At 39.2% G+C, this 11,294-nt stretch overlaps 1 long non-coding RNA gene across 1 annotated transcript in view; it reads left to right on the forward strand.

Annotated features, from left to right (window-relative positions):
- LOC112586231 overlaps window positions 1-11,294 on the forward strand; it is a 39,652-nt gene that overhangs the window by 20,038 nt on the left and 8,320 nt on the right. Inside the window, exon 3 of the long non-coding RNA XR_006552407.2 lies at window positions 3,618-3,731. This is a non-coding gene — a long non-coding RNA (uncharacterized LOC112586231). The remainder of the gene's footprint in view (window positions 1-3,617; window positions 3,732-11,294) is intronic.

Genomic DNA, 11,294 nt, shown 5'->3' on the forward strand with positions numbered 1-11,294 from the left:
TTTAAATCTTTGAGTACCAAATAAAAATTCTAACTGCTTTCATTTACTAGACTTCTACGTGTGCATGATTCCTCATGTGAGAAAGGAGGACAATAATAATAACTATGCTATGGAAGGAATCAGTTAACAGATTAAAAGTGCTTGGAACCAGCAATTCCACTTTGGGGAATTATATAGACCTCAAAGCACCAGCTAATAAAAATATATGAATAAGGATGTTTAGTGCCACATTGTGGAGGCAAAAATAAAACTGGAAACAACACAAATACCTATCCACTGTGTATTGTTACATAAATATGGCACATACACATTATGGAACATTATGCATTTGTTTTAGGTATCTCCTGGGTATCATCTCACATCCTCTCCGTTCACATTTCACTCTAGCTGTTGCTGTAGTAACCAGCTGCTCAGAGATATAATTGACAGCACTTTCTTTCAGCTGCATCACATATTTCTCGCTTTGTGTCCAGACTCTTTATCATCAACGCTTGAGACATTTGTAGGAATGCAGCCATTCCAATACAGCTGAAAACTTGAAGTCGAAAAGGGCACAGGGCCTATCCTGACCACTACGGAGCTGGAACCAGCATCTGTGTGGTTTCTCCTTTGTCCCTTCAGCAAACGATTATGAGATGAGTTCTACACTGCTCCTTAGAATTCTCACTCTCCCACAGTTCTGATCAGGTTGAAAACAAACCACTGGCTGACTTGTCCTCCTTCCCTGTTTGATTCTTTCCAGTCCTCCACTCCTGATCCTCGGGATTACTTTCCAGAATAAACTGCCTGCAGGCAAGCTCTTGTCCCAGACTTTTGGGAGGTAACCCAGGTTAAAACAGTTAGCTGTGTTAAAAAGGAGAAATATATTTGTTGACCTGGAAGGCTGTCCATAGCATATTGTTAAACAAAGAAAAACAAATTGCAGCTTAATGTCCATAATGTCTTATAAAAACAATCAATACTAATGTGTGTGTGTTTCCATAACCTTAGAAAAAGGATAAAAAATGCATAAAAACTTATTTGCCCTGGTCTCCTCAGGGAAGTGGAAGGAAATTGTTAGCTTGTCCTTATTAAATTTTTTATCATTTCACTAGTTACAATGAACAGATATTAATTTTACAATTTAAAACAGAAAAGAAAAAGATGTTAAAAATTAGCATCAAGCCAACATCCCAGGAAAAACACTGCAAACCAGGTGATAAGAAAGAAAAATAACTGTACTATTGGACTTCAGCTGAACTACAAACTCTATCATAAGCCCTTTTATTAACCTCGGGGAAAAAAATAATAATTTCTTACTTGAGACTGTCATTGTAAAACACATACCAGAAAGTATACTCACAGAGCCAGCATACTGGCTGTTACAGACACTCCAGAGACCCCTGAGTCCTTCACCCTGAGTGAAGGATGAGTCACTCAATAAGGACTCAGGATGATTAACGGATAAACAGATTCATGTCCATTCCTGTAGTAGGGACTCTGTTGAAGAATGAGAACAGCTATTCTCAAGAAAAAACCTGGTCGGGAGAAAAAAAAATAAGATTTCGCAAACGAAATTATAAAATGACTACAATGCTAACATCACATATGATATAAACCTCTTGTCTTGGAGGTCTTAACATTGCATACAGAACAGTCCGATTTCACACAAGAGAATACAGAAAGTTAAAATCTAATCTGAACAAATTTCCGTTAGCTCCATTTGCTTGTATTCCTTGGTAGATTCATTATGAATTATTTTAAAGGAAGAAACATTAATTGTATGTGTGCATGCATTTTAACGGAGAAGGCAGTGGCACCCCACTCCAGTACTCTTGCCTGGAAAATCCCATGGATGGAGGAGCCTGGTAGGCTGCAGTCCATGGGGTCGCTGAGGGTCGGATACGACTGAGCGACTTCCCTTTCACTTTTCATTTTCCTGCATTGGAGAAGGAAATGGCAACCCACTCCAGTGTTCTTGCCTGGAGAATCCCAGGGACGGGGGAGCCTGGTGGGCTGCCGTGTATGGGGTCGCACAGAGTCGGGCACGACCGAAGCGACTCAGCAGCAGCAGCATGCATTTTAAGGAAGATGCTTTTGAATTCCTCCCCAGAAAGCTAGACCTCAGATTCAATATCTGGTCCCACTAGTTAAATATACTAGAAGTGAGGGAAAAAATCTTTTAAAATCATGAGACAAAAGAATGAAAAAGTATACCCTGAAGGACATACTCTGTCAATAGATAGTTGACTTCCAGGGTACAATTATAGGTACATTTCTCTATGCTACTAAGTAAGTGGACCAAGTAGCAAACCCTGTGATGCAAAGGCTAAGGTGATTTACTACTGTGATCGATAATTTTATGTGTCAACTTGCCTGGGCCACAGTGTACAGATATCGGTTGTTGTAGAATAAATGTTCATGCCCCACCCCGCCCAAAATTCATATGTTAAATCCTGCCCCTGACATGATGGTTTTAAGAGGTAGGACCTTTGAGAGGTAATTTGGTTCATTGAAGTCATGAGAATGGAGTTTCTATGTTGGGGTTAGTGCCCTAATAAGAGGAAGAAGGGGCTTCCCAGATGACTCACTGGTAAAGAATCCACCTGCCAGTGCAGGAGATGCAAGATACATGGGTTCAATCCCTGGGCTAGGAAGATCTCTTGGAGGAGGGCATGGCAACCCATTCCAGTATTCTTGCCCAGAAAATTCCATGGACAGAGGAGCCTAGTGGGCTACAGTCCATGAGGTCTCAATTAGTCAGACACAACTGAGCTCACACACACATACAAGAGGAGGAAGAGACTCTTATCACTGTCTCTGGCTCCCTCTCCCCAGGAGGTCAAAATACAGCAAGAAAGCAGCTAACTGCAAACCTAAAAGAGGGCCTTTACCAGACACTGAATATTCCAGGACCTTGACTTTGGACTTCCCAGCCTCCAAAACTATGAGAAATAAATTTCTGTTGTTTAAGCCACCAGTCTATGGTATTTTGTTATAACAACATGAATGAACTGAGATATCAGTCAGACATTATTCCAGATGTTTCTGTGAGGCTGTTATTAGATAAAATTAGCATTTAAATTGGTGGACTTCGAGTAAAGCAGATTGCCTTCCATAATGTGGGTGGGTTGCATCCCACCACTTGATGTCCTGAAAGAACTGAAGTCTGACCTCTCCAACAAGAAACAATTGGAAAGAAAAACACCAATACAGTATACTAATGCATATATATGGAATTTAGAAAGATGGTAACAATAACCCTGTATACAAGACAGCAAAAGAGACACTGATGTATAGAACAGTCTTTTGGACTCTGTGGGAGAGGGAGAGGGTGGGAGGATTTGGGAGAATGGCATTGAAACATGTATAATATCATATATGAAACGAGTTGCCAATCCAGGTTTGATGCACGATACTGGATGCTTGGGGCTGGTGCACTGGGACGACCCAGAGGGATGGTATGGGGAGGGAGGAGGGAGGAGGGTTCAGGATGGGGAACATGTGTATACCTGTGGCGGATTCATTTTGATATATGGCAAAACCAATACAATATTGTAAAGTTAAAAAATAAAATTAAAAAAAAAAAAGAAACAATTGGACTTTAACTGCTATATTTGCTCTTCCTGGATCTCCAGCATGACTGACTGAACATGATCTGCAACTCTTCCTGAATCTCCAGCCTGCCAAGCCTCCCCCATTGAATTTTGGACTAACTAAATCTTCACAGTTGTGTGAGCCAAATCCTCAAGGTAAATATCTTTACATATGTATGTCGCAATGGTTCTGTTTCTCTGGAGAACCCTGACTAAGACAACCCCAAAGTGTTCAAATACTCTGAAAAGTGCATTGTCTTACTACTATAATTAATGATAAGTATAATAGTAAATATTCATTGAATGCTTACTAAGTTCTAGGAATCATTCTAAGTATTACTTTACAATTTAACTCACTGATTCCTCACAGGAACGTTGTGAAACTATCATCCCTATTTTACAGTTGAGGGCAGAGCAGGCACGACACTCAGGATTAAACAACTTAATAAGTGGCAGAGACATGTATGAAGTCATGTATTGTATTTCATAGACAACCCACCTAACTATTAGAATAATGATTTTCAGCAAAAGAACAATACTCAGCAAAGATATGATACTAAAATCAAATATCTTATCCATTTTTTTCTGGAGTTCAAATCTCCCTGACCCTCTGCTTGGAATGATCTTTCTTTCAATGTGCACCTTGATTTATGTATCCCCAAATACTCAATATCCTCAAATTTCTGAGCAATATCTCTCACTGTGACCCTCATCCTATGTCTGCCTTCCTTTGAAAAAGCCATCATTGAGAATCTTCCACTCTTTGTAAGTTGCAGTAGAGTCTGATGGAATCTGTGCTGTATCTCAAGTCACAAATCTGAACTCGGTCTTGCTTCTGATGTCACTGGGTCCGTGAGCCCTGACAAGTAACACACTCTCTTAGTTTCCTCATTGGTGAATGGGTAATGTAGCAAGCATCACCTCCTGAAAATGAATCCTATGAGAATAATAGGAACTAACGCCTGGAAGAGAAGTGTCTAGCACAAGTGTCCTAATATTCATAAAAAACCCCTTTCAATCACATCAGAGTTTATGTCAATGAAGTAACTTCTGAAAGCACCTAAGATTGGGAGCTGGTTGCCAGAGGAACCACTTATAAATATAGGGTGGAATTTTCAATCCTACCCCCTGATTTCCTAGGAAGGGAGAGGGTCTAATGGTCAAATTAATCACCAATGGCCAATGATTTAATCAATCATGCTGATGTAATGAAGCTTTCATATAATCTCAAATGGAGGGGTTCAGAAAGCTTCTAGGCTGGTGAACACGTGGAGATGTGGAGTGAGTGCAGCACTTGGAGGTGGCATGGGAGGGAGGTGCCCTTTTCCCCATACCTTGCCCTGTGCATCTTTCCATCTGGCTGTTCCTGAGTCATATATCCTTGTATAATAATTACTGGCAGTGTAGTAAGTAAAACGTTTCAGAGTTTTGTGAGCCACTCTAGCAAATTAATAAAATCCAGGGAGGAGTAATTGGAACATTCAATCTGTAACTGATCCATCAGAAGCATAGGTAGCAACTTGGACTTGCATTTGATATCTAAAGTAGGAGGAAGAGGGCAGTCTTACAGGACTGAGCCTTCATTCTGTGAGATCTGACTCCGTCTTTGGGTAATTAGTGTCAGAGTGGAGTTGAATTATAAACACCCAGCTGCTGTTGGAACATTATTTGATGTGGGAAACCCCCACCTACATTAGAATTGAATTAGAATTGTTGACTAGGATCCAGTTTCATCACTAATCATTCAAACTTCTTTACTATCTGAATGCAAGCTACACTTCTCATTTTGTCCCTAACTTAGCCTTTGCATATACTTTCCCTGTGAGCCAAGAGGACTTAGTTGCTATCCTAAGCATGTCTTTATGTCATGGTCCTGCCTGTGGTTTTAGTTCATTGTATCCCTCCCATAATCAAATTCATGTTCACCCTTTATGGACAAGATGAACTCTTACCTTTTCTGTTTTATCTTCCATAACAACCCTACACATATAGTAATGTCAGTATTCTTTTGCCACATTGCAAGTTGCACTTTATTCCTTTAAATATATATCCTGTTGCTCTAGAGACCAAATATTCTTTTATTCCCATGTATCTACCACTATACCTAATCCAAATGCCTCAATTTATTGCTTAAATAGTTAATTGACAGGCATCTCAGAGGAAAAAAAATCTTATATCACATGCCCTCTTCCCATCACCCATCCTATATCAAAACAAAAATACGCGTGTAAAGTCTAATACTTTTTATACTTTAGAAAATTACTTTCAAGAAAAATAAGTAGGTAAAAGACACACAAATGCAACCATAGCTTGATTACACTCAACAGGGAATGCACCTAAAATTCCTAGTTATGAATATTTTAATGAACAGTATCAATAAAAGCCTCTTACCCTTTGGCCTATTTGTGATGATAAAGATTCAGTTAGTAATAATAGCTCTTTGAGGACAGAGAGAACTCAAAATAATTTATATTTCAAGAGTATAAAAGGCAATGATCCTCCAGGGAAGTTGAATAAGCCATTTCCAAATAGAAAGTTGTATAAGCCAAACTTTCTGAAAGCATGGATGAATTATAGTTTTGTAAAAATAGATTTAAACCCTATCTGAGAAAAAATATAGTGAACAGACCTAAGGAAAGCAAAATATTTGCCATAAGAAAGAATCCACAATTTCTACAAAATAGCTACAATGCTCAAATAAAGTACACTTGCGTATCTTGAGATTTTTCTCTTAGTGAAGATCAGATATCTAAATGCAAAAGCTTTTGACATCCTCATTGTCAGCCTCTTCCTCATGCTCATCAAGAAAGCTGTGTGATGAAAAGCATAAACTTGGTAGCTGACTTAACCACTTATGTGACCTGGAATAAGACTTTCAACCTTTCAAAGGCTTAAATGGGAGTAACGATACTGCCTCGAAAGGTTCTCCTGAGGACTGAATGAGCAAATGCAATGGGTCACACTGAGCACAGAGCTTGGCACACACCACACATCCAGGAGATGTCAGCTACTGTAACCATGATTTAATACATTATGGGAGAAAGAAGTAAAATGCTTTTGAAAAAGTAATGATAATTATTGAGACATGTGATATCTACAAAGCCGAGTACTTCAGAGTTTGCCTGACACAGAATTCAGAACAGCTAAAGACTTAAAGAATGAGGTGAAGTGAGAAGCTTCCAGTAGGAATCATTGATGTAAGTGTCAAGGTAACTTCCTTTGTAGGCTTTTCCACCATCTAATAGAACATGGTAAGACAGAACATATTGAAAAAGTCAGATCTCCCTCAGGGTTTAGTTCATTATAAATGACTTTATTTAAAGCACACATGTTATAACCTAAAATCTCTATAGAATAGAGCCCACTGTATCACAGAATTTATTTTAATGACCCTGGACCTAATCCAAAGGTTTTTAGTTACATGGAGTTCCATAAGGACTTTATTAAAAGGTGGTTACAACAATCATATGTCCTAGTCTCTGAAGGTGGCCTAAGGAATGCCAAATATGGTATATGACCATAGAATCATATAATTTATGAATTGAAAGGTTATTACAGAATTTCTCATTCAATCCCTCCATTTTATAGCTAAGGAAACCAGGACACTGAGAAACTGAGTGTATAACCATGTTCTTTAGTATACACTTTTTAAAAATGCAATTAAAGTGATGGTCCCAGTGAGGAACGACTTATTTTGACACATCTTCAGGAGCCTCTTAGCAGCACAGAACAAGCCAGGAATGAAGCAGTAATTCTGAGAAAGAAATAACAAAATTTTAAGCAGACCCATGTGGTTTTCTTCTTAAAACTATCAGTTCAGTTCAGTTCAGTTGCTCAGTCGTGTCCAACTCTTTGCGACCCCATGAATCGCAGCACGCCAGGCCTCTCTGTCCATCACCAACTCCCAGAGTTCACTCAGACTCACATCCATCGAGCCAGTGATGCCATCCAGCCATCTTATCCTCTGTCGTCCCTTTCTCCTCCTGCCCCCAATCCCTCCAAGCATCAGAGTCTTTTCCAATGAGTCACCTCTTCGCATGAGGTGGCCAAAGTACTGGAGTTTCAGCTTTAGCATCATTCCTTCCAAAGAAATCCCAGGGCTGATCTCCTTCAGAATGGACTGGTTGGATCTCCTTGCAGTCCAAGGGACTCTCAAGAGTCTTCTCCAACACCACAGTTCAAAAGCATCAATTCTTCGGGGCTCAGCCTTCCTCGCAGTCCAACTCCCACATCCATACATGACCACAGGAAAAACCATAGCCTTGACTACAATGCTGATCAATTACATGGTCTTTATGTCCTCACTTCCCCTACCCTGCTGAGTCTTAGTTTGTGGACATTTCATTTAGCAGTGTGTCTGACTACTCACATGCTGACTCTTTCTTGGTGATGGCAAATAGCACACGAACAGCACAGATACCTCACCCATCTAGGATGAGGCTTGTGGTTTCTCAACCTAGACAGAGCCCTGGTTTCACAGATACTTGCTAGTCAGCTTTCCCCTCATCAGCACCATGTTTAGCTCTCCATATGACTGGCCCTATTAACCGAAATAATAGCAACAATAAAAAATATTTTGTATGTTGATTTAACATTACAAATAATTAACTTCATTAATTACTTCTATATACCAGGCACTGTTCTAACAACAAACCCTAAAAGATAGGTTTACTTAGCATTCTTTGTATAGAGATGAGAAAACGGAGGCCAAAGAGGGTAAACTGCCCCCAAAACACAAACTAGCATCCAAACTCAAGGAGTCCAGCTCCAAACCTACATTTTTTATCTTTACATTCTTAATTCCTGCTGTCCTTCCTCTTAGTCATTAGATTCTATACATCATTTAGTCACTAGATTCTATACATCATTTAGTCTCCAAAAAATTCTTTTGGAATAAATATTATTAGCTCTACTTTACCAGTGATAAAGCTGGGATTTCGAGAGGTTAAGTTTAAAGAGGTTACAAAACACGATGAGTAGCTGGGAGTGCCAGGATTATAATCCAGGTCTGACTGACTCCAAAGCCCACAACCCTGGTAACAACTGTGATTTTTCTGGCCTTTAACAGCACTGTCTCCCACTGAGACTAGAGCGTGGGGTCCTGGCTGCGTCTTGCTCTCTGTAATCCTGGCCTAGGGAGAGGCCATCTGGAACCACGACGTGGCCATCTACACTGCGCTGACTACAGGTCTTCTTGCAAACCCTTCCTGCCTTACTCTGTCAAGCCGGGATCTCAGGCTGCCTTCATTACCCTTTGAACAGCAGATATTGGATGCTGGCCATCCCTCTGCCAGGAACCCAGGCACAAAACGGGGTGAATTTCCTCAGCTTTGGCCCCAGCTTCTTCCCTTTTCCCATTATTCTATAGCACTGAAGATCAGTATTCCTTCTGGCCCAAATGATCTAAGTTTCTACAACCATACACAGCATATTCTTAATTTAAAACAATTCAATGTGATACTATTTATCAACCCGTTTAAGTTACATATAGGCATGTGAATTATATTTTTATTATATGTGTGCTTAGTCGCTCAGTTGTGTCTGACTCTTTGTAACCCCATGGACTATAGCCATCCAGACTCCTCAGTCCATGGGATTTTCCAGGCAAGAATACTGGAGTGAGTTGCCATTTCCTTCTCCAATATTATTATGCTAATAGCAGTATTAACATGCTTCAATAAACCAAGAAATATAAAAAAGCTTGCACCAAAATATATTTACTGATACAAACACACATCTGCAACATACTTAGTCTTAAAGACTACTTGTTAATCTTTATCATAGTGTGTTAATGCTTTCCTTTGATGTATACATACACATTTGGCTGCTCTTGAATGACACGATTCCTGAGTCAGTGGATGTCCACCTACACTGCTTAACAAGATGGGATGCTTTGTCTGTAAATCATTAAACTGCATTTGAATTAGCTATGCGAAATTCAGCAAGATAATCCAGTGTGTCCATTTCAGTCGGGGTTGACTTACAAATGCAATTGATCACAGCAGGTCCACTGCTAATAAGCTGATTGCCCTTGAAAACAGCAGACACCTCTTTAGTGCTCTTGGGACTAGTATAGGAGTAGTTTGTCAAGAATTTGGTCCAAGAGATCGAACATGCCCTAAAAAATACTTATCATATGACTTTTATGTGTATTTGTGGAAAAGAATGAGTGGTTGACTTAACATTAAAGATAACTACATAAAATTAGATGCTGCCAAAAGTGGAAGAGAGAGGCTAGAGACCCTAAAGCAATTTGCTTATTTGTCTGTACTTAATTTTGGTCTGTATCATTTCCCTAATGCAAGACTTTAAGAAAAATCATTGCTTTGAGCATTTGACATATATTTTCTTTTATGTCAGTAGTTTAAAAACATTTAAGTTAATGCCTATTCTAAAAGTGCTAACTGTTGAAAATATCTTTCCAACTAGATATTATTAATGTCTACAGTTCTAAAGAATAATTTTCCCTTAGATTCTAAGAGTCCCTGAAAGTTATGCATTTTGCCAAAGTCATAACTCTTGAGATGGAGACATAGTTGCCTATTCATTCTTGCAAAAACATTTTGGCATACTTATGTAATCATAAGCGAAGATGCTCTCATCTGAACCAAAATGACCTTTCAGAGGTAGAATTTATTATATTTATCACCATCTTTAAAACTTTTGCTGAATGTCATTTTCAGTCAGACATTCAGCATAAGACTTTACACTTAGCCAGACAGTAAAGTTCTAAGCATGCTGATAGATATGCAATTGCACTGTTTTCCTTAAATTTTAAAGTGAAGAATTGTTATTTTCAGCAACATCGTTTGTAAACTCTTATCATCACAAGTGGATAATTCTTTAAAAAAAAATAGTGTGATATTACAACTAACGATCAAGAGGGGCCAATGTCTAGACAAAAATACTTAGTGTGTAAATACAGAAATTTTGCTTCTATCCACTAGGAAAATTATTGTGAGTAGTGCCTTATACACAGAACAGGCTCAAGGACTTGAAGCAGCAGCGTTATTCTCCATTATTCAGGAAATAGCCTAAGCATTAGAACCAGACAGTTCTGTTCCTGGAGACTCGTTCTTCCTCGACAAGTGTGGGTAACGCTGGACAAGCTACCTGTCCAAGCCTCAAGTTATTCTCTAATTTAACAGAATTACATGTAGCATAAAGACCTAATTCTATTACTTTCTTTCTCCTGCTTTTGCCAATCCAAGCACCAGAATCTTAAATCTAATGGCAGTTATGATCACTGAGTAAGATCCAGGATTTGAGTAAGCTCCGGGAGTTGATGATAGACAGGGAAGCCTGGCGTGCTGCAGTCCATGGGGTCGCAGAGTCGGACACGACTGAGTGACTGAACTGAACTGATGATCATTGCATCTCGGAATCCATGTTAAACAATGAGTTGTTTCATTATGAGCTTAATGAATATGACCAAAATGTTTATTTAAATTAACTGAACCCATGTTCTGTTGGATCCCTGGGTTGAGAAGATCCCCTGGAGAAGGAAATGGCAACCCACTCCAGTATGCTTGCCTTCGAAATCCCATGGATAGAGGAGCCTGGTGGGCTACAGTTCATGGGGTCACAAGAGTCAGACACAGCTGAACATACATGCTCCTCCATACTCTGTTATGAGAAATACACCAAGTTTAACATGTAACCTTATATATACATTCTGCATACATGATATATTAGCACATTCTCATAAAGGATTTGATA

This window comes from Bubalus bubalis, chromosome 7 (assembly GCF_019923935.1).
Source record: "Bubalus bubalis isolate 160015118507 breed Murrah chromosome 7, NDDB_SH_1, whole genome shotgun sequence".
In the NCBI taxonomy this organism is placed as follows: Eukaryota; Metazoa; Chordata; class Mammalia; order Artiodactyla; family Bovidae; genus Bubalus; species Bubalus bubalis.